Source organism: Lissotriton helveticus, chromosome 4_1 (assembly GCF_964261635.1).
Source record: "Lissotriton helveticus chromosome 4_1, aLisHel1.1, whole genome shotgun sequence".
In the NCBI taxonomy this organism is placed as follows: domain Eukaryota; kingdom Metazoa; phylum Chordata; class Amphibia; order Caudata; family Salamandridae; genus Lissotriton; species Lissotriton helveticus.
Window position 1 is genome coordinate 1,772,857,331 of NC_136063.1, and position 22,530 is coordinate 1,772,879,860.

Sequence of the window (22,530 nt, forward strand, 5' to 3'; positions counted from 1 at the left end):
CACATTGGATCAATGGCTGTCTCAAGCCAGCGACGTGGTCGCTCCTGTTAAAATCATTAAATCAAAACGCCCTCACGACGCTCAGCGTTGGTTCACTGACCAACTGAAGGCTGACAAACTCCTTCTTAGACAGGCTGAGCGCTGTTGGAGGCGTAACTATGATCCTTTATTAAAGTCTATTTATATTGATTTATTAAAATCCTACAAAAAATCTATCATTTTGGCCAAATCCTCCCATTATTCCCAGAAAGTTATCAATTCTGTATCCAAAACAAAAGAAATGTTTTCCATTGTAGCTGAACTTTCCCTACCCGACCGTGTTACACCCCAGCCTCTACCCTCGCAAGCTTTGTGCGACTCCCTTAATTCTTTTTTTATCGATAAAATCTCCACGATTAAAAATAACATCCCCCTACCACCTTGTTTCAGGTCAGTGCCCTCCCTCCGCCGAATCCTCTTTCCCTGCATGAGTTTCCCCCTATCTCCCTGGACACTTTTCTTTCATTACTCCAGGTTGTCGGCTCTGGTTCCCCCAATGACTGTTGCCCTCCTCAAATCCTCAGAGATGCCTTTATGGCCTGTCCCGGCCCTCCTCTTGACCTTCTAAATCGCTCACTCTCTACAGGCTCTGTCCCCAATGCTTTCAAAAGCGCTGTGGTGGTACCTATTTTAAAAAAACCCGGTTCTGACCCTGCGGTCCCGGGTAACTATCGACCTATCTCCCTCCTCCCCTATTTGGGGAAGGTCTTGGAGACTTACGTCACCCGCTGCCTGAGCACCTTCATTGAGGAAACTCACTTCCTCGATGACCAACCAGCCGGTTTTAGACCGGCCCATTCCACGGAGGCAGTGGTGGTGGCGGTTATGGACACGCTGAGACAGGGGGCTGATAAGAACCTGGCCCAGGCCCTAGTGCTACTTTATCTCTCGGCCGCTTTTGACACGGTCGACCATGACATCTTGGTCGACAGTGTCAGAAATACTGGCATCTCGGGCCTGGCCCTGTCCTGGATTGTGTCCTTTCTCCATCTCCGTTCCCAATCGGTTCACCTGTCTTCTTTCTCTGCTCCCCGAATTTCACTTTCCTGTGGTGTTCCCCAGGGTTCTGCATTGTCCCCTCTTTTGTTTAATCTCTATATGCAGCCCCTCCTTGTCTCTCTTCGTCACTCCTCTGTTACCACTTTTAACTATGCAGATGATCTGCAACTTATTTTTCCCATCGACCCCTCCCCTCTCTCCTGCTCCAATTTCCAAACCACAATGCTTACCATCTACGAGTGGATGAACTTCAGCCAGCTGAAGCTCAATCCTAGCAAGACAGAGCTGGTCTTGACTGGCGGGCTTCCACATCCTTGGACTCCCAATTTTTGGCCCCCTGCCCTTGGTCCCCCTCCCTGCCCAGTCAATTCTGTGAAGATCAATGCTGTTACCTCGGCCTGCTTTTACCATCTTTGCAGAATCAGGAAGATCCGAAGGTTCCTATCACCAGAGGCTCTTACCCTTGTCATTATGGCGCTGGTCACCTCCCGTTTAGACTATGCCAACTGTCTATACGTGGGAATTCCTGCATACCATCTTCACCGACTCCAACTGGTGCAAAACCAGGCCGCCAGACTAATTTTTCAGCAGCCCAAACACCAACACGTCACCCCGATGCTAAAAACCCTACACTGGCTCCCGGTTGCGCAACGCTGTATCTTTAAATTGGGATGCACCATTTTCAAATCTCTTTTTGCTTCTGCTCCTGTCTTTATTTCTCTCTGTCTGCACCCCTACGTCCCTTCTCGACACCTCAGATCCTCCGCTCACAACCTTCTGATCACTCCTAGGTTCAAACGTAAGAAGCACGGTGGTGCTTGTTTCTCTTTTCTTGCTCCGTTCACTTGGAATTCCTTCCCTCTCCCAATCCGGCTCACTCCTGACTATCCTACTTTCCATAAATTCTTGAAAACATATCTGTTCCGTCTTGCTTATGGCTAGCTGCACCCTCTCCCCTGTGTCCTTACCCACTGATCTCCGAGCGCCAAGAAACCAATTGGTGTATGTGCGCGGTACTAAATACCTTTAACATAACATAACATAACATAACTCGACCTATCCGCAGCATTCTATACCATTTCGCACGATATCCTGCTGGACCGTCTCCGTGAGATGGGCATAGGAGGGACCCCGCTGGCTTGGGTGAAATCCTTCTTGAAGGACAGAACTCAACAGGTCTTCCTCAGGCCGTATGCCTCCATGGAGAAACCATTGACATGGGGGGGGTCCCACAGGGCTCTGCTCTCAGCCCTCTTTTATTTAACGTATATTTGACTCTGCTAGCAAAAGTGGTCGCATCCTGGGACATCAGAGTGGTCTTTTATGCTGATGATACTCAGCTCGTGTTTTCTTTTAAAGACCACTCGGATAGCTCCATGGTTAATTTTCGCCAGTGCTTGGTAAACATCGCCTCCTGGATGTCCTCCAACAATCTCAAATTGAATACAGATAAGACGGAGGTCTTATTTTTTAATCAGAAATTTCCAATTCCAGCCAATGCTTGGTGGCCGTCTGAACTTCCCCCCCCTCCGGTACCAGTCCAAGCTGCACGTAATTTGGGTTTCCAATTTGATACAGCTTTATCCTGCAAAACTCAAAATAATAAAGTTTCCGCATCTTGCTTTGGAAAGCTTCGAATGATTAAATAAATCGTCCCCTTCCTCCCATCTGACTCACGGAGGACGGTGGTCCATGCCCTAATTACGTCCCACTTGGACTTAGTCTGTATGTAGGAGCCCCGGCGTATCTCATTAACTGCCTTCAGACAGTGCAGAATTCCGCGGCCAGGCTGATTTGTAATATTCCTTAACGCCACTCCATTACACCTTACTTGGCTAAACTGCACTGGCTACCAGTGAGGTACCGCATACAGTTCAAGGCCCTGGTTCTTGCCTTAAGGGCTCTTTATGGACGAGGCCCTGCATATTTGAGGCATAGACTCAAAATTACACAATCGGCATGTAGCCTCAGATCAAATCATCTTCACCTGATGCATACCCCACGTTTTTGTCTTGCACGCACTGAGGGCCGGGCTTTTGCCGTTGCCACTTCCAAACTTTGGAATCAACTACCAATCGAACTTAGATTCTCTACATCTGAGCCTCTGTTTCGGAGGAAACTTAAGACCTGGTTCTTCTCCATGATCTAGCTCTCACCAATATCCCTCTGGTTGCCGGTCGTCTGCAGCGCCGGGACACCCCCGTTGGGGTTAGCTGTGCGCTTTACAAGCTTCTAAAATAAATAAGCATCTAAAATAAAGTACAAACCAAGGGAGACAACGCCAAGCCAAGACACCAACGCTCAAAGTTACCCCAATGCCTACCATAGGACTGAAGGGTAGAATGCTTCCCGAGGCTGCTGAATAGCCACGGATAAATGCTCCGGGAGACCCCTATTCTGCCACCCCTGCCTCTCAACCACCATACCGACAGCCGAAGCCGCCGCATGGGCAACATCGGAGAGGACCGTAACGGAGACGGAGGGAAGGGGAAGAACCACGGACCCCGAACAGCCAACAGCATCAGAGTGGGAAACCAAGACCTGCGGGGCCAGAAAGGCACCACCACCACCCCCTCCCGATCCTCCATCAGCAGCCGAGACTGAAAGCGAGATATCAGAACCAGAGGAGGAAAGGTATAAAGCAGGCGGGAAGGCCAAGGAAGGGACAGGGCATCCACCCCCATGACCCCTCCTGAGGAATCCGGGAGAAGAACCGGGGAAGCTGCGCATTGAGCCGGGAAGCAAAGAGGTCCAGAAAGGGAAGACCAAACCTCACGCACACCTGATGAAAGGCCACCGGGGTCAAGGCCAACTCCAAGGAGGCAGGACAAAAATGAATGAGGGCATCCGCCACCCCATTGTCCACCCCCCAGACATGTACAGCCACCAGGGACCACAGATGGCACTCCGCCCAGCAAAACAAGGGGGACACCACCGCGTTCAGGGACCGAGAATGGATACTGCCCTGGTGATTCAAGTAGGCCGTCACCGAGTTGTCCGACCGAACCAACACATGCTGGCCCATCAGAAGGAGCCGAAACCCCCGAAACCCCCGGACAGCCCGACACACAGCAGACAACTCCCGCCAGTTCGAAGACTGACGACCCTCCAGGAGGGACCACCGACCCTGAAGGCACTCCGACCCCAAAGTCGCCCCCCAGCCCAGAGCGCTGGCATCCGTCGTAAGGACCACCGGAGGCGAAGACTGCAGACGCAAGCCCTTGTCCAGGTTGCACGACAGAGACCACCAACGCAGGGCAGGAAGGATCCACAGGGACACAGGAACCAAAAGGGACAAGTCCCCCGACAAGGGATCCCACCGAGCCAGTAGGTATGACCGCAGAGGACGAAGATGGAAATGCGCCCAAGGCACCGTGAACACTGTGGCCGCCATCAGACCCAGAAGGCGCAACCACAGACGGACCCGGAAGGACCGACCTACCAGAAACCGATGCGCCAGGGAACACAGGGTCACAGCACGAGCCACTGCAGGAAGACCTGATTCAAATCCGTGCGGAAACGTGCCCCGATGAACTGCAAGTCCTGAGACGGCAGAAACTGGCATTTGGGGAGATTCAACAGGAACCCATGGGCCTGCAAAGCCGAACACACCAACCTCTGATCCCTCAACAACAGATCCGCAGAGGGAGCATGCAGGAGCCAATCGTCCAGATACGGATAAACCATCATCCCCTGGAGGTGCAAGAAAGCCACCAAGGGAGCCACCACCTTGGTAAACACCCTGGGAGTCGACCTCAGGCCGAAGGGAAGAACCATGAACTGGTAATGCACCCCCAGAAGACAAACCCGCAGGTAAGGACGAGAAAGAGGATTGACAGGCACGTGATAATAGGCATCCTGAAGGTCCAGAGTGCACATGTAATGACCCCGGAGAACCAGAGGGATCACCCGTTGAAGAGTCTCCATCTTGAAAGGAACCCTCAGCACAAACTTGTTCAGGGCCTTCAGGTCTAGCACCAGATGAAAACCTCCCGTTATCTTGGGGACCAAAAAAATGATTGAAACAAATCCCCAACCCTTCTCCCCTGGAGGAACCACCTGCACAGCCCTCTTGTCCAACAGAGACAGGACCCCCTGAGACAGCTCCTCCCTCTTGACCCGACAGGACGGCCGGGGAGGGACGGAAAACTCCAGGAGGTACCCCAAGCGGATAACGTCCAGGACCCACAAGTTTGAACAGGAGGATATCCAGGCCGGAAGAAAGAACCAAAGCCGACCTCCGACCAAGGATCAGACCTCGGACCCCAGATAGTCAGGAATGAGGCTTCGCCCTCTTGTCCCGACCCCGACCAGGCAGAAAACGACCACGACCCCTGGAAAACTGCCTGTGAGAGGAAGGACGAAAGAAGGGCTTAAGCTTAGAAGAAGCAGAAGCAGCAGTGGACTGCTTGAAAGCAGAAGAATGTTTCTTCTCCTTGAATAGCCGATGCAACCTGCCCTCCAACTCTGCCTCAAACAACATGGAACCCTAAAAGGGCAAACGCAGTGCAGCAGACTTCTGGGCCAAATACGTCTTCCAGTCCTTTAGGACCAAGTTCCTACGAGCAGCCACGCAAGCACCCCCAGAGAGGGCAGAAGCACACACAACGTCGAAGGAAACGTCAGACAGAAACTCCACCTGACGCTGAACATGAGCCAGAATATCAGAACAGTCAGTGGCATTATCCATGGAACCATACAAAGTCTTCAAGTCCGAAAGCAGAGACTGAGCAACATAAGTCCCGTAGATGCCAGCCCGCAGAGCCAGATGAGAGCCAGAATAAACCTTACACAGGGAAGCGTCCACTCTCTTGTCCACAGGATCATGCACAATAGCATCCTCAGCCAAGGAAGTGCGCCCCACCAGACTTGCCACAAAAGAATTCACAGGAACAGAGTCCGGCAAATCCTTGGCCATATCCTGAAGAGGATAGAGCCTTCCACTCCCGATCCAAAACCTCCTTGACACAAGGATGGACAGGCATAACCACAGGAGCAGCGCACCGGAACTGGCAAAGCAAGGAATGCACAGAAGTACCCGGGACATCATCAGCAGGGAACCCCATATTCGCCTTAACATGACCCAACAAGTCCGGCAACATGTCCTTATCCACATATTTGCCTTTAACCACATCACCATCCAACCATCCATCCTCAGACCCAGAGGAACAAGAAGAAGAAGGAGGCGGAGCACGACTGGACCTGGACTTGGACTTGGATTTGGACCCAGACCTGGGACCCCCCATCTCCAACAAAGTCTCTTTAATCAGCTCCTTCAATCTGGCATCACCACCCCTGGAACGGCCCCTGGACTGCACAAGAGAAGGAGATGAGGACAAGGAGGAAGAAGAAGAGGAGGACTCCACAACATGCCTGCTCTTCTTAGCATGTTTCCCCATGACAAGGCACTGGAAAGCAGCGAGGGTCCGAAGCCCACTACTCCCAGCAGGACACCAAAGAGCAGGACCCCAGGCAAGACTGCAGGAAGCTCACCAGAGCACAAGGGCTAATCCAGAACCACCCAGGAAACTTTGGCAGGAACAGAAAATTAACCACCTCCACAGCAGCGAAACTCAAACGAGCAGCACCATGCACTACACCCCCAAGAACAGAATGCAGGCACCGCCAAAGAACAAACGCTTATCAAGGGCAAAAAAACGCTATGCGGTACTTACATGAGAAGCCGGCAAACAGCCACCACGAAACAGCCGCCAGCCGCCCATCGCACCCGCCTGACTTCCTGCCCCAAACAGAGGAAGTCAGGCATACTCCGGAAGGAAACGCCCCAGCCGCACACGGGCCGCCGCACCACAGAGCAGTATGAACCGAAGCCAGCGTCTCCACCAAGCCTGGCAGAACGGAGACGCTGACAGGACACCCCCCGGAAGCATCCTCAAGGAACCCCTCAAGCCCAGCAGGAGGAGAAGCCAAGACGACCGCAAGCACCCGAAAGCCCAGCAACAGGTTAGCTCCAGGAGCCCACAGGCTCCTGTCCATACATTTAGAAAAACTGTCGAAGACAGAAAAAATAACAGGAGGCATGCTGGGTACTGCACCCTTATGTACTCCCTATAGGGAGAGGGAGGGGTGTACCAGCATTCCTACTTTTTTCTGTGTGGGAGATGGATAATCCCAATTGTTATTATGAAGGGGACAAGGACAGGAGGGACCAGGGGGTAATAGACCCTCCTCTGGCAACATGACTAAGATAATACATTGCACACTCTGGTGGATGGAATTTCTTATATTTGTCTCCGTACTGTACTCTCAATTTAACAGTGAATAAAGTTGGACAATCGTTGCAGAGAATAACAAGCATTTACAATGCAATAGGTCTCGCAGCATTAAAGTTTGAGCTATTGGCATTGTATATTACAATGTGTTGCAATAATTTGTTATCAAACTCTGAATTGTTGCATAAAGATGATTTGCAAACTGTCAAATGTTGCTGAATAGTAAGCAACGTTCATTGAGCCCTACCCTTTTTAATGCCTATATGGCCCCTCTGGAAGATGTAGTTGCCCCCTTTGGATTTAAGATCGTGAGCTACGCGGACGACACGCAATTGGTCGTCTCTCTGTCACACCTAGACCAGCGCCCAGACAGTCTTCTGCACTGCCTCCAGAAGATCCATCACTGGATGTGTGAATCTTCGCTCAAGCTCAATGGGTCTAAAACAGAGGTCATGCTGATGGGCAAGAAATGGACAACTATTCCATCATCTGTTTGGCCCGACTGCTTGGGTGAGGTGCCCACCCCCAGGAAAGAACTTAAGAGCCTGGGGGTCTGGCTTGAACCAGACCTAACCATGAAAACCCAGGCTACTAAAACAGCTGGTACTTGCTTTGGCCTCATGCGGTCCGTCCGCAAGATTCTTCCCCCCCCTTTCAGGAAATTACTGATTCAAGGACTAGTTCTTGCCCGACTGGATTACAGTAATGCTGTCTATTTGGGAGCCCCTGAATCCACCCTGGGTAAGCTGCAACGAACCCAAAATGCAGCTGCTCGGATGTTGCTTGGTTTCCCTTCCAGATCTTCCGCAAGACCTGCCCTCAAAGCACTCCATTGGTTACCAGTACGAGAGAGGATCGAGTTCAAGGCTATGTGCATTGCCCACAGGCTCCTAAATGGACAAGGCCCTTCCATCTTGGAAGAAATGGTTACCCCGTACAAGGCCCTGAGGTCCCTACGATTGGACAATGAACGACTGGCGAATGTCCCCAAGTTTAGGAGGGCACGTACCGGAGGCCGTGGCTTCTCTGTAAAGGCAGCCTCTCGCTGGAATCTGCTTCCCCGCAGCCTGCGATTGGAACCCTGCTACCTTCGCTTTCGCAAACAACTTAAAACGCTGCTTTTCCCCAAATAAAGAGTTCCGCTCCTCCCTTCCCCCCTCTTAGCCAATTCACAGTTTATAGCGCGGGGATGCCCTCGGGTCACCAGGCGCTCTATAAATCCTTAAATAAATAAAATAAAATAACGTTGTGAATAATATTGTTTGCTAGTCATCCTTGGGTACCAGAGTACTTCACTTGAGGCAGAGGTATTATCTTTAGACTACAGGTGCCGGTGCCGCTTGAGCTAGAAACAGGGCCAGCCACTCACTACTCTGCACTCACTACTCTGCACTCACTACTCTGCACTCACTACTCTGCACTCACTACTCTGCACTCACTACTCACTACTCTGCACTCACTACTCACTACTCTGCACACTCACTCTGCACTCACTACTCACTACTCTGCACACTCACTTTGCACTCACTACTCTGCACTCACTACTCTGCACTCACTACTCACTACTCTGCACTCACTACTCACTACTCTGCACTCACTACTCACTACTATGCACTCACTACTCTGCACTCACTGCTCACTACTCTGCACTCACTACTCACTACTCTGCACTCACTACTCTGCACTCACTACTCAATACTCTGCACTCACTACTCTGCACTCACTACTCTGCACCCACTACTCTGCACCCACCACTCTGCACCCACTACTCTGCACCCAATACTCTGCACTCACTACTCGTACTCACTACTCTGCACACTCACCCTGCACTCACTACTCTGCACACTCACTCTGCACTCACTACTCTGCACTCTGCACTCACTACTCTGCACTCACTACTCTGCACTCACTACTCTGCACTCACTACTCACTACTATACACTCAATACTCAGCACACACTACTCACTACTCTGCACACTCACTCTGCACTCACTACTCTGCACTCACTACTCTGCACTCACTACTCACTACTCTGCACTCACTACTCACTACTCTGCACTCACTACTCACTACTCTGCACTCACTACTCACTACTCTGCACACTCACTCTGCACTCACTACTCACTACTCTGCACACTCACTCTGCACTCACTACTCTGCACACTCACTCTGCACTCACTACTCTGCACTCTGAACACTCACTCTGCACTCACTACTCTGCACTCACTACTCACTACTTTGCACTCACTGCACACTCACAGCAGCATTGAAAAACAAGGGTTTGCCATTATTGAAATACTTCACTGCAATAACCTACTTTTCTTAGACTTTGACATGTACTTTACTAAGAACCGGCATGTTAATAAATATTTAAATACGTGCGACGGCAAGAAAGCAGCATTGAAAAACAAGGGTTTGCCATTATTGAAATAGTTCACTGCAATAACCTACTTTTCTTAGCCTTTGACTTGTACTTTACTAAGAACCGGCATGTTAATAAATATATAAATACGTGCGACGGCAAGAAAGCAGCATTGAAAAACAAGGGTTTGCCATTATTGAAATAGTTCACTGCAATAACCTACTTTTCTTAGCCTTTGACATGTACTTTACTAAGAACCGGCACGTTAATAAATATATAAATACGTGCGACGGCAATAAAGCAGCATTGAAAAACAAATAACTCTTACTGCCCCCGGAATTCCGCCGCGGCCGCACCGGAAGTCAGGCAAGGTCGCCTGTGACGGGGGCGGGGCCGCGTCCGGACCAGGAAGAGGAGGCAGGCGGAGGAACTGCGTCGAGCGGCCGGGGCTCCTGTGAGCGGTGGAGAGCCCCGGGGCCGACAACAGGATGTTGCGCACGTGTTGCGGGGCTCCCTTGACCAAGAGGGAGCCCCGGGAAAGGAGCCGCAGCGTCAACTCTGCGGAGGGGGCACGAGGCACATGCCCGATGCCTGCCCGGCCGTGCTGAGAGCCGTGTCCGCCAGATTGCCACAGTAAGTTAAAAGGGGGGGGCGGTGCACTCGTGTGTGTGTGCGCACGTGTGTGTATGCGTGGGGGGGGTTCTGTATGGATGTGCGTGCATGTGCGCTTGTGTGTGTGTTTCTGTGTATGTGCATGCGTGTGTTGTGTGGGAGCTTCGCGCAGCGCTCGTACTTGTGCACGTGCCAGTTTCGAATCGCCTTCGCGTGGCAGGATTGTCTCCTGGAAAGCAGACACGGCAACAAAAGGTTCTCAGCGAGAACGCGCTTCCGCGCGCTTAGCCGAGACCTAAAAATAAGGGATTGAGCTTAACAGGCCAACAAAAACTTACTATTGAACAATTCATTCGATTTGAAATGAGAAGTTTGTGGAATTTTGTAAAGCGTGTAATTCTAGCCTCAGGCAGTTGGAGCACTTTCTAAAGATGACAGTGACGGCGTACTAGGGCCCCAAGCAGAAACTCACTCAACACCTTAGTCTCAGCATTAAATGTGCAAACCAAAACTGTGACGCATGCAATATTGCCTGCGTGCTACAAGCAAAAATAAAGAGCCGGGTTCAAAAGTGCGGGGAGAGGGGTCGGAAAAAGTACAAATGGAATACTTATACTACAGATATTTAAGTATAGCCATCACACTGAAAAAGTGAAGCACACCCACCAACATTGTCAACAGAAACTCAAAAACAAATGATTGTTAGAGTTCCTCAAAAAATGCAGAACACAATTTCTTGCATCATCTTTTGGACATAGACTAGCATATTCGAGTAATCTACACTCTACTTATTTCTTGTTTACAAAATAGAATACTGGGAAGTTGACAGTGCCCTGGATAGTACTAATACATGTATTGATATGTAAAGGTAAGTAATAACACAGGGGAATAATACAATATATTTATATTCGGAATAGTTAAATGTGTACTGCACAGACTATTTCCAAAAAACATACAAAGTTCAGTGATGCAAAACAATATAAACAGTTTCCACTGACAAGCAACCTACAGAGCAAAGGAAACAGACTTCAGATCAACCCAGTTGCCCACGTAAACCCCTTGCCTTCATTTGTGTTTCGATTTTGGAAAAGGTGATGGACAGAGTTTCTGAATGATGCAGAATACTCTTACCAAGTCAATAGATCATGGTTTTAATCCATCACTGTTTTTTAGCTCACTGCACCATCCCAGCTCAGAACCCGGCTATATGCAAATTAGTCTGTTCCTGTCCCAGTGCATGATGGGAACAGGGCAAACCAAACTACCAAGCCAATTCTTATACTGGGAAGGAAACAAGCTTCCGGGGACCGGTTTCTGGCATCACAGCCTTCTTCGGCCCGGCTTGCTTGAATCCTGATGGTGCAATGAGCAAGGGACTCACGTCTGAGTATACCCTCCCACACATAGTGTGGATAAAATCGATTTTGGAAAAGGTGATGGACAGAGTTTCTGAATGATGCAGAATACTCTTACCAAGTCAATAGATCATGGTTTTAATCCATCACTGTTTTTTAGCTCACTGCACCATCCCAGCTCAGAACCCGGCTATATGCAAATTAGTCTGTTCCTGTCCCAGTGCATGATGGGAACAGGGCAAACCAAACTACCAAGCCAATTCTTATACTGGGAAGGAAACAAGCTTCCGGGGACCGGTTTCTGGCATCACAGCCTTCTTCGGCCCGGCTTGCTTGAATCCTGATGGTGCAATGAGCAAGGGACTCACGTCTGAGTATACCCTCCCACAGGGACAGGAACAGACTAATTCAGAAACTCTGTCCATCACCACCCCCCTTTTCCAAAATCGGTTTATCCACACTATGTGTGGGAGGGTATGCTCAGACGTGAGTCCCTTGCTCATTGCACCATCAGGATTCAAGCAAGCCGGGCCGAAGAAGGCTGTGATGCCAGAAACCGGTCCCCGGAAGCTTGTTTCCTTACCAGTATAAGAATTGGCTTGGTAGTTTGGTTTGCCCTGTTCCCATCATGCACTGGGACAGGAACAGACTAATTTGCATATAGCCAGGTTCTGAGCTGGGATGGTGCATTGAGCTAAAAAACGGTGATGGATTAAAACCATGATCTCTTGACTTGGTAAGAGTATTCTGCATCATTCAGAAACTCTGTCCATCACCACCCCCCTTTTCCAAAATCGGTTTATCCACACTATGTGTGGGAGGGTATGCTCAGACGTGAGTCCCTTGCTCATTGCACCATCAGGATTCAAGCAAGCCGGGCCGAAGAAGGCTGTGATGCCAGAAACCGGTCCCCGGAAGCTTGTTTCCTTACCAGTATAAGAATTGGCTTGGTAGTTTGGTTTGCCCTGTTCCCATCATGCACTGGGACAGGAACAGACTAATTTGCATATAGCCAGGTTCTGAGCTGGGATGGTGCATTGAGCTAAAAAACGGTGATGGATTAAAACCATGATCTCTTGACTTGGTAAGAGTATTGTGCATCATTCAGAAACTCTGTCCATCACCACCCCCCTTTTCCAAAATCGGTTTATCCACACTATGTGTGGGAGGGTATGCTCAGACGTGAGTCCCTTGCTCATTGCACCATCAGGATTCAAGCAAGCCGGGCCGAAGAAGGCTGTGATGCCAGAAACCGGTCCCCGGAAGCTTGTTTCCTTACCAGTATAAGAATTGGCTTGGTAGTTTGGTTTGCCCTGTTCCCATCATGCACTGGGACAGGAACAGACTAATTTGCATATAGCCAGGTTCTGAGCTGGGATGGTGCATTGAGCTAAAAAACGGTGATGGATTAAAACCATGATCTCTTGACTTGGTAAGAGTATTCTGCATCATTCAGAAACTCTGTCCATCACCACCCCCCTTTTCCAAAATCCGTTTATCCACACTATGTGTGGGAGGGTATGCTCAGACGTGAGTCCCTTGCTCATTGCACCATCAGGATTCAAGCAAGCCGGGCCGAAGAAGGCTGTGATGCCAGAAACCGGTCCCCGGAAGCTTGTTTCCTTACCAGTATAAGAATTGGCTTGGTAGTTTGGTTTGCCCTGTTCCCATCATGCACTGGGACAGGAACAGACTAATTTGCATATAGCCAGGTTCTGAGCTGGGATGGTGCATTGAGCTAAAAAACGGTGATGGATTAAAACCATGATCTCTTGACTTGGTAAGAGTATTCTGCATCATTCAGAAACTCTGTCCATCACCACCCCCCTTTTCCAAAATCCATCTTCATTTGTGTTTCGTCAGTGTAGTTTGTGCGCACTTCCCTGCTGTGGTCAAATACAAAAATCCATTTGAGATACTTGACAATACACTTTTTGATCACTACAACATTAAGCAGAACACAACTCTTATGTAAGAAATAGCATCCTTAAGTTTCACAAGCAGACCATTCTAGAAGTCTTCTACGCATCACAAATGTGATTAGTTAATTAGCATGCACTAACTCGTCATGTGCTTAGATAGCACAATCTCTTGAACATAGGCAAACAGATATGCTCTGAGGAGGTGCGCACGTCGGGTCGGCTGTAGGGCAGTGCGAGCGGTGTGGCTGCACTGGAAGCTGAACAGTGGAGGGTTCGCTGACCTCAAGGGGGCGCTGTGTTGAGCACTGTCTAGTGACTGAAGAGATGAGGGTCACTTTTGCCCAGTGGTAGTGAGAGAATCCGCGGAGGCTGTTATAAAGTGCGGTGGCGCCAAAAGTGATGGTGGCACCGGCCAGTGCTAAAGCCGACCCTGGGTAGGATCCAGGGACAATAGCATGAGGAGCTGCACTGGCTAAGCACAGATCTGAGCTACTGTCTTTGTGCTGGAGGTGTGTAAAATGCAAACGCAAAACTTGGTATTTCTCGGAGTTAATGCATGAATTTTAGACAGAACAAGCCGGGAACAAGGCAATCTCAGCTCACTTTTTCCTACTTGTGCTGTCTGCATTTCATGCATTATTATCTCGGAGACATTAAGGAGCTCATTTACAAGGAATTAATGCAGCGCTGTGCAGTGGTGCAGCAAGCCATTTGGCTGTGCCGCGCTGCATTAATTTCGAAGCACAGGGATGCGTCATATCTGAAATGATCTGAGGGATCCCTTTGCTCTCTCCTGTGCTGGCGCACAGTTTACTGCCATGCGCCAATGCAGGCACCCTTGCACCATAGTACAAGGGTGCCTGCATTGAGGTGAATGATTGTTTATGTGCAGAAAGTTATCCCTTCCAGCACATAAACAATCTGAAATGGTGTTATGGAATTTCTATGTGTGCTGCTTAATGCAGCAGACATAGAAGTTGAAAACGTCACTTTTTTAATGACGATATATGTGCAGAAAGGGACACATTCTTGCACATAAACAATCACAAAAGGTGATTTCCTTGTTCTATGTGTGCTGCAGAATGCAGTACGCACAGTAGGAGAAAAAAAAACGTGGAGAAATGAAAACATTTCCATTTCTTCTTGTTGCACTTCCCTATGCCTCCCCGTGGGAGGTGTAGCATTCTCACACGTTTCCAGGTTTATGATTTCTCGTACATCTGGAAATGTGGCAGAAGCTATGGGTGTTGCGTGGGAACACCCACAGCAACACCCATGGCACGCCCCTTTCACACAAAGTGTTGTGTGTGAAGGGGGCGTATTTACAAGGACACGAAAAGCCACGCAGGGCCACTTTACATGTCCTTGTAAATGTGGGGCAGCAGGTTGTGCCGCCTGTGCGTCACAAAAAGTGATGCACTGGAGGCGCAAAGGGCTTGTAATTAAGCCCCTCAGTGTTATATGTATGAACGTTAGACTCTTAGTGGCTTATTTACAAGCCCCTTGCGCCGCTGGTGCGTCACTTTTAATATGAGAAACAATGATGTACTGTTGGTGCAAAGTGTTTGTATGTAAGTCCCTAAAACACACAAAACTACACAGCTCTTCATGATACCTTCCCAGCTGTTTACAATTCAAAACAAAACCATGCCTTCTGTTATACTGCGAACTGTTGGATGTTTTTTGATAGCTTCCCCTAAATGTCAGCCTTTATTAACATATTTAATACCCAAGTGTAGTTGGCATTCATTCATTAGCATGTAATGCCATTGATTCATTTTGAAATAACAGTATCAAAATATAAATGAACAAAAGATCCATTGCTGCCTAGTATTGTTGGCCTCCCACTAACAAAAATATACAATAATGTAAAAGGCCTCATTATCCTATAAAATGCAGAACTGAAATCCTTGTCTGGATGCCCACTGAATTAGCAAACACAAAAGTTGAGCAGTTTGATTGATGCAAGCCTGCCAAAGAGGCAGCCAAGAGGATTTGGGTAGCTTTATTAAAGCGGGATTGCATTGCAAGGCTAAGTATTATTTCTTAATATGGTCAGACACAAGGTCAGAGCATGTTTGCTGAGATTGTCTTTCCTCCTGTGAGATTACCAAGTTAAAGCTTACTGTCAAGAAAAGGGAACAGAGAGCTGGAGATAAAATGCTAGGTATTTACATTGCAAATGAAAAAATATATAACTCCACACGTATTACATTTTTGGCTACACTGCGATGTATTTCAGGACTAAAGGTGCTTTCATAAATTGTAACAGTTATAGGAAAAATATTCTGAAAACATGTTTTCTAAGTGATAATATTAGCTGTGAAGATATCAGAAGAAAGACAATTCTTCTGGGAATATTCTCAGTGGCTGCATTGTGTGTGTCATAGAAATAGCATGTTATGCGCATCCACATGTGTACACTGTGGCTTTCAGAAGGAATTATTTGGACTGATAAATGTACATCATTAGAGGTTCCCAATAAAGGAATATAATAACTGAAGCCCTGCTTCATATGGTCAGGGTCGAAAAGGAGATGTCTCGCTCGCAGAGAATTGAATATTAAGCCAGATACCTTGCTTTGGTATGTTAGTCCAGTATCTTTCCGGATGGTCAACATGTCAAGCCACAGAACAAGACAAGTAGTGGCAACAAGTTACTTGCAATGGCAGAGTTAGTGAATATGGGCTTTGTAAGAGAAGTGATTAGCTGTCCTGAGGGAGGGCTGACATTTTGTGAATGCGTTTTGACAATAAATTGGGATTAATGTTTCAACTGTTTGGTGGAAAATTGATTCCTTTGGCTATACTGGCAACTTTAGGGCAGTCTACCTGCATGCAAACCATTTATATTTATTTATTTCAAATCTTCCACAGTCAGTTCTTTCTACAACTCCATGCCAGGAATGAGTGACAAATACGTTTATTTCGACTATGGCTTTCTAGAGAACACTAAGAACTTAAGGAAGAGATAAAGTGGACTGTTATTTGACTTAAACGTTTGTAAACTGTGCAGTTTTGAAGTGTCAAAGGCCTTCTTGTTTTATAGGTAATTCTTTAGTAGCAAGAGTGACAAAAAACTTGCTGGGGAGAAGATAGTCATTAGAAGTACTATCTTTGTAATCACGTTCTGCTAATTCAGGTCCTTTTGATAAATTAGAAGATTATTATGGCCATACAGAACTTTCTAGCTTTTGGAGGCAGTCACTAATGTTCCAAATCTAGGTGAAAGCAGCTGCGGCCGTGGAGGGAGTTGCGGTGGGACAGGGAGGCAGGGCGGGGGAGGGGTGGAGTGGGGGGTTATAAAAACCGGCACATGGATATTTGGAGGTGAGTAAACAATTTAATTAATAAAATGAATTTCGTAGCGCGCGCTGCATCGCATTTTGCAATGCAGGGTGCGCTACGAAATTCGTTTTAAAAATGACATGGCGCTCTCTCAAGATCCATGTCAGTGCCCGGTACTGAGAGAACTCTTAAGAATGTTACTGTTAAGTGATATTTCAATATCACAAGTGAACGTTTTCTTGGGAAACTCCTCAAATATTCGGTGCTGTGAATTAATGTTTCACGTGTTCACCCCTTTATTGTAGAATTTTACCTTTAATGTAGTGTATATTGTTTGAAATGTGCTAATTTTAAAGTACATATACTGCAATTGTGCAATTGTTTTGTTTAAGTGACAAAAAACTAGCAAAGATACAGTCAAATGTCGATTTGCAAATAGAGAAAGAAGACAAGGTAGGCTTCTGTCAAACAGGGCAACTCCTAATCCTTGTGGGATTCCATGACATTTGAGTAGAGGATCCCATGTTAGGAACCTATCCTTATTGCCAATATTCACATCTTCATACCCTGTTTCATGGAAACCATTTTTGACATATCAAAGGTCATGGACAAGATAGATATCTCGTTGTGAAAAACTATACACATTGAGCTTGTACAACAATAGGGTTGATATATCTAATTTTAATTAAGCTTTTTGGGAGAAAAGAACTAGTAAATAATGTACACATTTCAATGTGATGCACCCTTGAATATCCCAAACTTCCATTAATATTGCCAACTTAGATCTCAAAATGATTAGTACAGAAAGTGTTTTAAATATGTGGTCATTAGAAGTTGAAGCAAGTGGTCATAGTCATCGATTGCAAAAGTGAATGTTTGCAAATACGCTCTATACTGAGTTTCACTCAGGGTATCGTTGCCATTTTGTTTGTTGTGCCTGCAGCCAGCCTCCCCACCCCGCCCCCGCCTCCCAGATTGATCCTCCCTCCCACGGACTTTAAAGCCCTGCCTCGCCGGAAATAGCGCTGTGACCTCTCTCGCTGCTCCGTGAGAAGCGGTCGCTCCCTGCTCGCCCCGCATTTCTACTCACACTGCCTGCCTGCTTTCAGACTGCCTTCTGGTATCGTAGCGCTCTCCCCATTGCCTTCTTTGTGCCAAGAAATCATAGCGCTTTGTACTTTGTTCCGCGCTCGCATTGTGCAACCTGCGTGTTTTGTGTGTGTTTGCTTTTGGGAACGTGGGAACGTAACTTCATTAATTTGGCCTGATTGCACCGAGACCATAGCATATTCCACCTCTGTGCCCCAATCTCGGCCAGTTTCACTCGGGGTATCATTGCCATTTTGTTTGTTGTGCCTGCAGCCAGCCTCACCACCCGCCCCCGCCTCCCAGATTGATCCTCCCTCGCCCCCGCCCCCCCACCATCCATATATGACAGATGCTTTCCCGCGCAGCATTCACGTGCAGCGGTCGCGCCCCATGTGCGCCGAAGGTGCGCCAAAGGTAAGCCTGTCTGCGCCCATCCGCGCCTGGACCGCGCCCAGCGCCTGTCCCCCTGTCCCCCGCCGCCCCCAACCCTCTAAAATCACATATGATGCCGCAACTCTCCTCGCCCTCAACCCCGGATGCACACCACAATACTGCGATGCCACACCAGGACGTACCCACGGCCCATTCGCCTGCCTCTCCTGCAAGTTCAACTGCTTCAGGACCTTCACCAAATCCACTTCCTCCATACACAGCTCTGACTCTAACCACCTGAAGTGCATCCTGCTTAAGACCCGCTCGGTCCACAGACACGCAACTGAAATCTGGGACCTACTCGACACTGCGTCACAGGACATCGCCTTTCTTACAGAAACATGGATGAACACATCATCAGCACCCGACATCGCAATAGCCATACCTGACGCTTACAAGATCATCCGAAAAGATCACACCAATCAAACAGGAGGAGGCATCGCCATCATCCACAGGAACACCATCAAAATCACGACCAGCTCCGACGATAATCTTGCAACCGCCGAACATCTCCACTTTCAGATCCACATCGACCCTAGGACCACACTTAGAGGCAACCTCATCTACAGACCCCCAGGTACCCGCACTCAATTCAGCTATGCCATCACGGACTTCGTCAGCCCACATGCCCTCGCCTCCGAGAACTACATTCTTTTAGGAGACCTCAACTACCACCTTGACAACAAACAAGACAGCAACACCACCACCCTGCTGGACAACCTGGCCAATCTCGGACTCAAACAACTTGTCGACACCCCCACCCATGAAGCCGGACACACGCTCGACCCTATCTTCACCTCCAGCAAACACATCTCCTTCGATCGCACCACAGCTCTCCACTGGACGGACCACAGCTGTGTACACTTCAGCTACAAAACCACCCCGACCCACAGCCGCCCTCAACCTATTCCTCGGAGAAACTGGAACAAGATCACCACCGACCAACTCCTCACATCGCTCAACCAAAACCCACCCGCCCTCCCATCGGACCCAAACCAAGCTGCCACCAACAAGAAAACAGAAATGGTAACAAGGAAAGAGGGTGCTCAGCTGGGAGTATGGCTATTATTAGGGTTCAAAGGTATTCCCAGCGACTGCTACAAGGCTGGAAAGGAAGGTTACCCAACTTCCTTAATTTATCCTGGACAAATCCAAGATGTAAAACTAAATCTGAATTCCTGCCGAGCAGTCTAATATCAAATTATTATATTCAAAAACAACAGAAATTATATTTATCAAGCTGCCACCAACCTCAAACAATGGATCACCCACAGTGCTGATGAATTAGCACCCCTGAAAAAGCACCAGTTCAAATCAGCCAGCAAAAAGGCTCCCTGGTTTAATGATGACCTTAAAACATCCAAGAATCTATGCCGTACCTTGGAGAAAACTTGGAGAAAAAACCCAACCACCGACAACATGGCCACCCTCAAGGCAGCCACCCGCAAACACCACCAACTGATTCAATCCGCCAAGAAATCAGCATTCAAGGATCGTCTCGACAACAACACTTACAACAGCAAGGAACTTTTCAACATCGTCAAAGAATTCACCAACCCCACCGCAGCATCTAACGACATCACTCCCTCCCAAGACCTCTGCGATGCGTTATCCTCCTTCTTCTACAACAAAATTGCCGACATCCACAACAGCTTCGAGAATACTCCCAGCGACCAACCCTCCCCACCCCCCTCAGATCCTACTCCACCAACTAACCACCTTAGCGATTGGAACCCAATCACCACTGAAGACACCACCCGCCTAATGAACTCAATCCACTCTGACTCGCCAACCGACCCCTGCCCCCACCACATCTTCAACAAAGCGGTCTCCATCATCGCACCTCACCTCCGTGATGTCATCAACTGCTCGTTCAACTCTGCCACCTTCCCAGAAAGCTGGAAACACGCCGAACTCAGCGCCCTTCTGAAGAAACCCACAGCAGACCCCTCTGACCTCAAAAACTACCGACCCATATCCCTACTCCCATTCCCGCCCAAAGTCATTGAGAAAGCCGCCAACAGCCAGCTCGCCGCCTTCCTTGAATCCAACAACTCCCTCGATCCATCTCAATCCGGGTTTCGAGCCAAACACAGCACCAAAACAGCCCTCATTGCAGCAACTGACGACATCCGAACACTACTGGACAACGGAGAAACAGTGGCCCTCATTCTACTTGACCTCTCCGCCGCTTTCGACACAGTCTGCCACAGCACCCTCTTACAACGCCTCAGCAACAGCGGCATACATGGAAAAGCCTTAGATTGGATCACCTCATTCCTCGCTGGGAGAACTCAAAGAGTCCGACTTTCCCCATTCAACTCAGAGGCCACCGAAGTCATCTGTGGCGTACCACAAGGATCTTCACTCAGCCCCACCCTCTTCAATGTCTACATGAGTCCACTTGCCTCCATCGCGCGTCAACACAACCTTAACATCATCTCTTACGCCGACGACACCCAGTTAATCTTTTCCCTCACCAAAGACCCTAACACCGCCAAAACCAACCTTCACGAAGGCATGAAAGAAGTAGCCGAATGGATGAAACATAGCCGCCTTAAACTCAACTCAGACAAAACGGAGTTGCTCATCCTAGGATCTTCCCCCGCTGCTTGGGACGACTCTTGGTGGCCTTCCGCTCTGGGCACAGCACCCACACCCACAGACCATGCTCGCAACCTTGGCTTCATCCTAGACTCCTCTCTCTCGATGTCCAGACAAGTCAACGCAGTCTCATCCTCCTGCTTCAACGTACTCCGCATTCTCAAAAAGATCTTCTGCTGGATCCCCCTAGAGACAAGAAAGACTGTCACCCACGCACTGGTCACGAGTCGACTGGATTATGGTAACACACTATACGCCGGAATCACAGCAAAATTACAGAATAAACTCCAACGCATCCAAAACGCATCAGCGAGACTCATATTAGACATCCCTCGCCAAGATCACATCACCGGACACCTAAAAGACCTCCACTGGCTTCCCGTCAACAAAAGAATTACATTCCGCCTTCTCACCCACGCACACAAGGCCCTCTACAATCAAGGACCCGAATGCCTCAACACACGACTGTCCTTCTACAAACCAACCCGCCAACTAAGATCGTCCAATCAAGCCCTCGCCGCAGTCCCGCGCATCCGAAAATCCACAATGGGTGGCAGATCCTTCTCCTTCCTCGCTGCCAAGACCTGGAACACACTCCCCACTCACCTCCGCCTTACTCAAAACCACATCTCCTTCAGAAAAGAACTCAAAACCTGGCTGTTCGACAAATAATGAATCCCTTCCCCAAGCGCCTTGAGACCCCCTGGGTGAGTAGCGCGCTATATAAATGCTCGAACTTGAACTTGAACTTGAACTACTAAGAGGTTCTTTTAGCGTTTGACTTGTCAGTAGCTCTTAAGAAGGGTGTCTTACTTTTCATTCACCCCCTTAGGAGGAATTTTAGAAAGTAGAAGGATTTGACCGAGATGATGTTCACCTACAACTCCAATGAATAGAGACTGTTTTGAATTTACAACAGATTTTTCAGGTTTGTAGCCCAATCAATGTATGAGCATAGTGTTTGGTTTAACTGCCCTAGATAAATTGTGTGATGAGAAAGCCCTCCTTTCGTCACTCTAATAAGAATGGGACGTAGGAGTTCCTCATCTGTTTGTTCCCTCATTTGGGGGCGACTCAAGAGGATTCATAAATGCAGTTTTGCTTTACAGTTAGATTAATACACAGCTATGACCTTGGTTGGATGTGGGCTAGTATGGATATGCCTTTAAGGGAAAATGAAGACAAAAAAAGGACATCAAGGTACATCATTTCAAACAAGACAGAGCTCCTCCCTCAAAACTAAAGCAGAGTTTATTCTGGAGCCCACTTATGTGACCTTGATTCAAAAATACCTTATGGTACCAATGACATAAGAAATCAAACCCATAAATATTGTTTACAATACAGTTTAATTATTGTGGCTGGGTTTTAATGGATCTTGAAGTCTGGCATCTCCAAAAAAATTAATATTCAATTTGAGGAGCAGACTGAATATTGGTGTCGGTATGTAGGGTATGTAGTTACATTTCTCAAATAGTTTATTGACTATGACAATAAGAAATGGTAACAATAATTAGTGTGAAGTAAGACAATTTCCAAGGCTGAAAAAATATATTTTAAGAATTATGTTATTGCCAGTCATTGTTGCTTCCTATT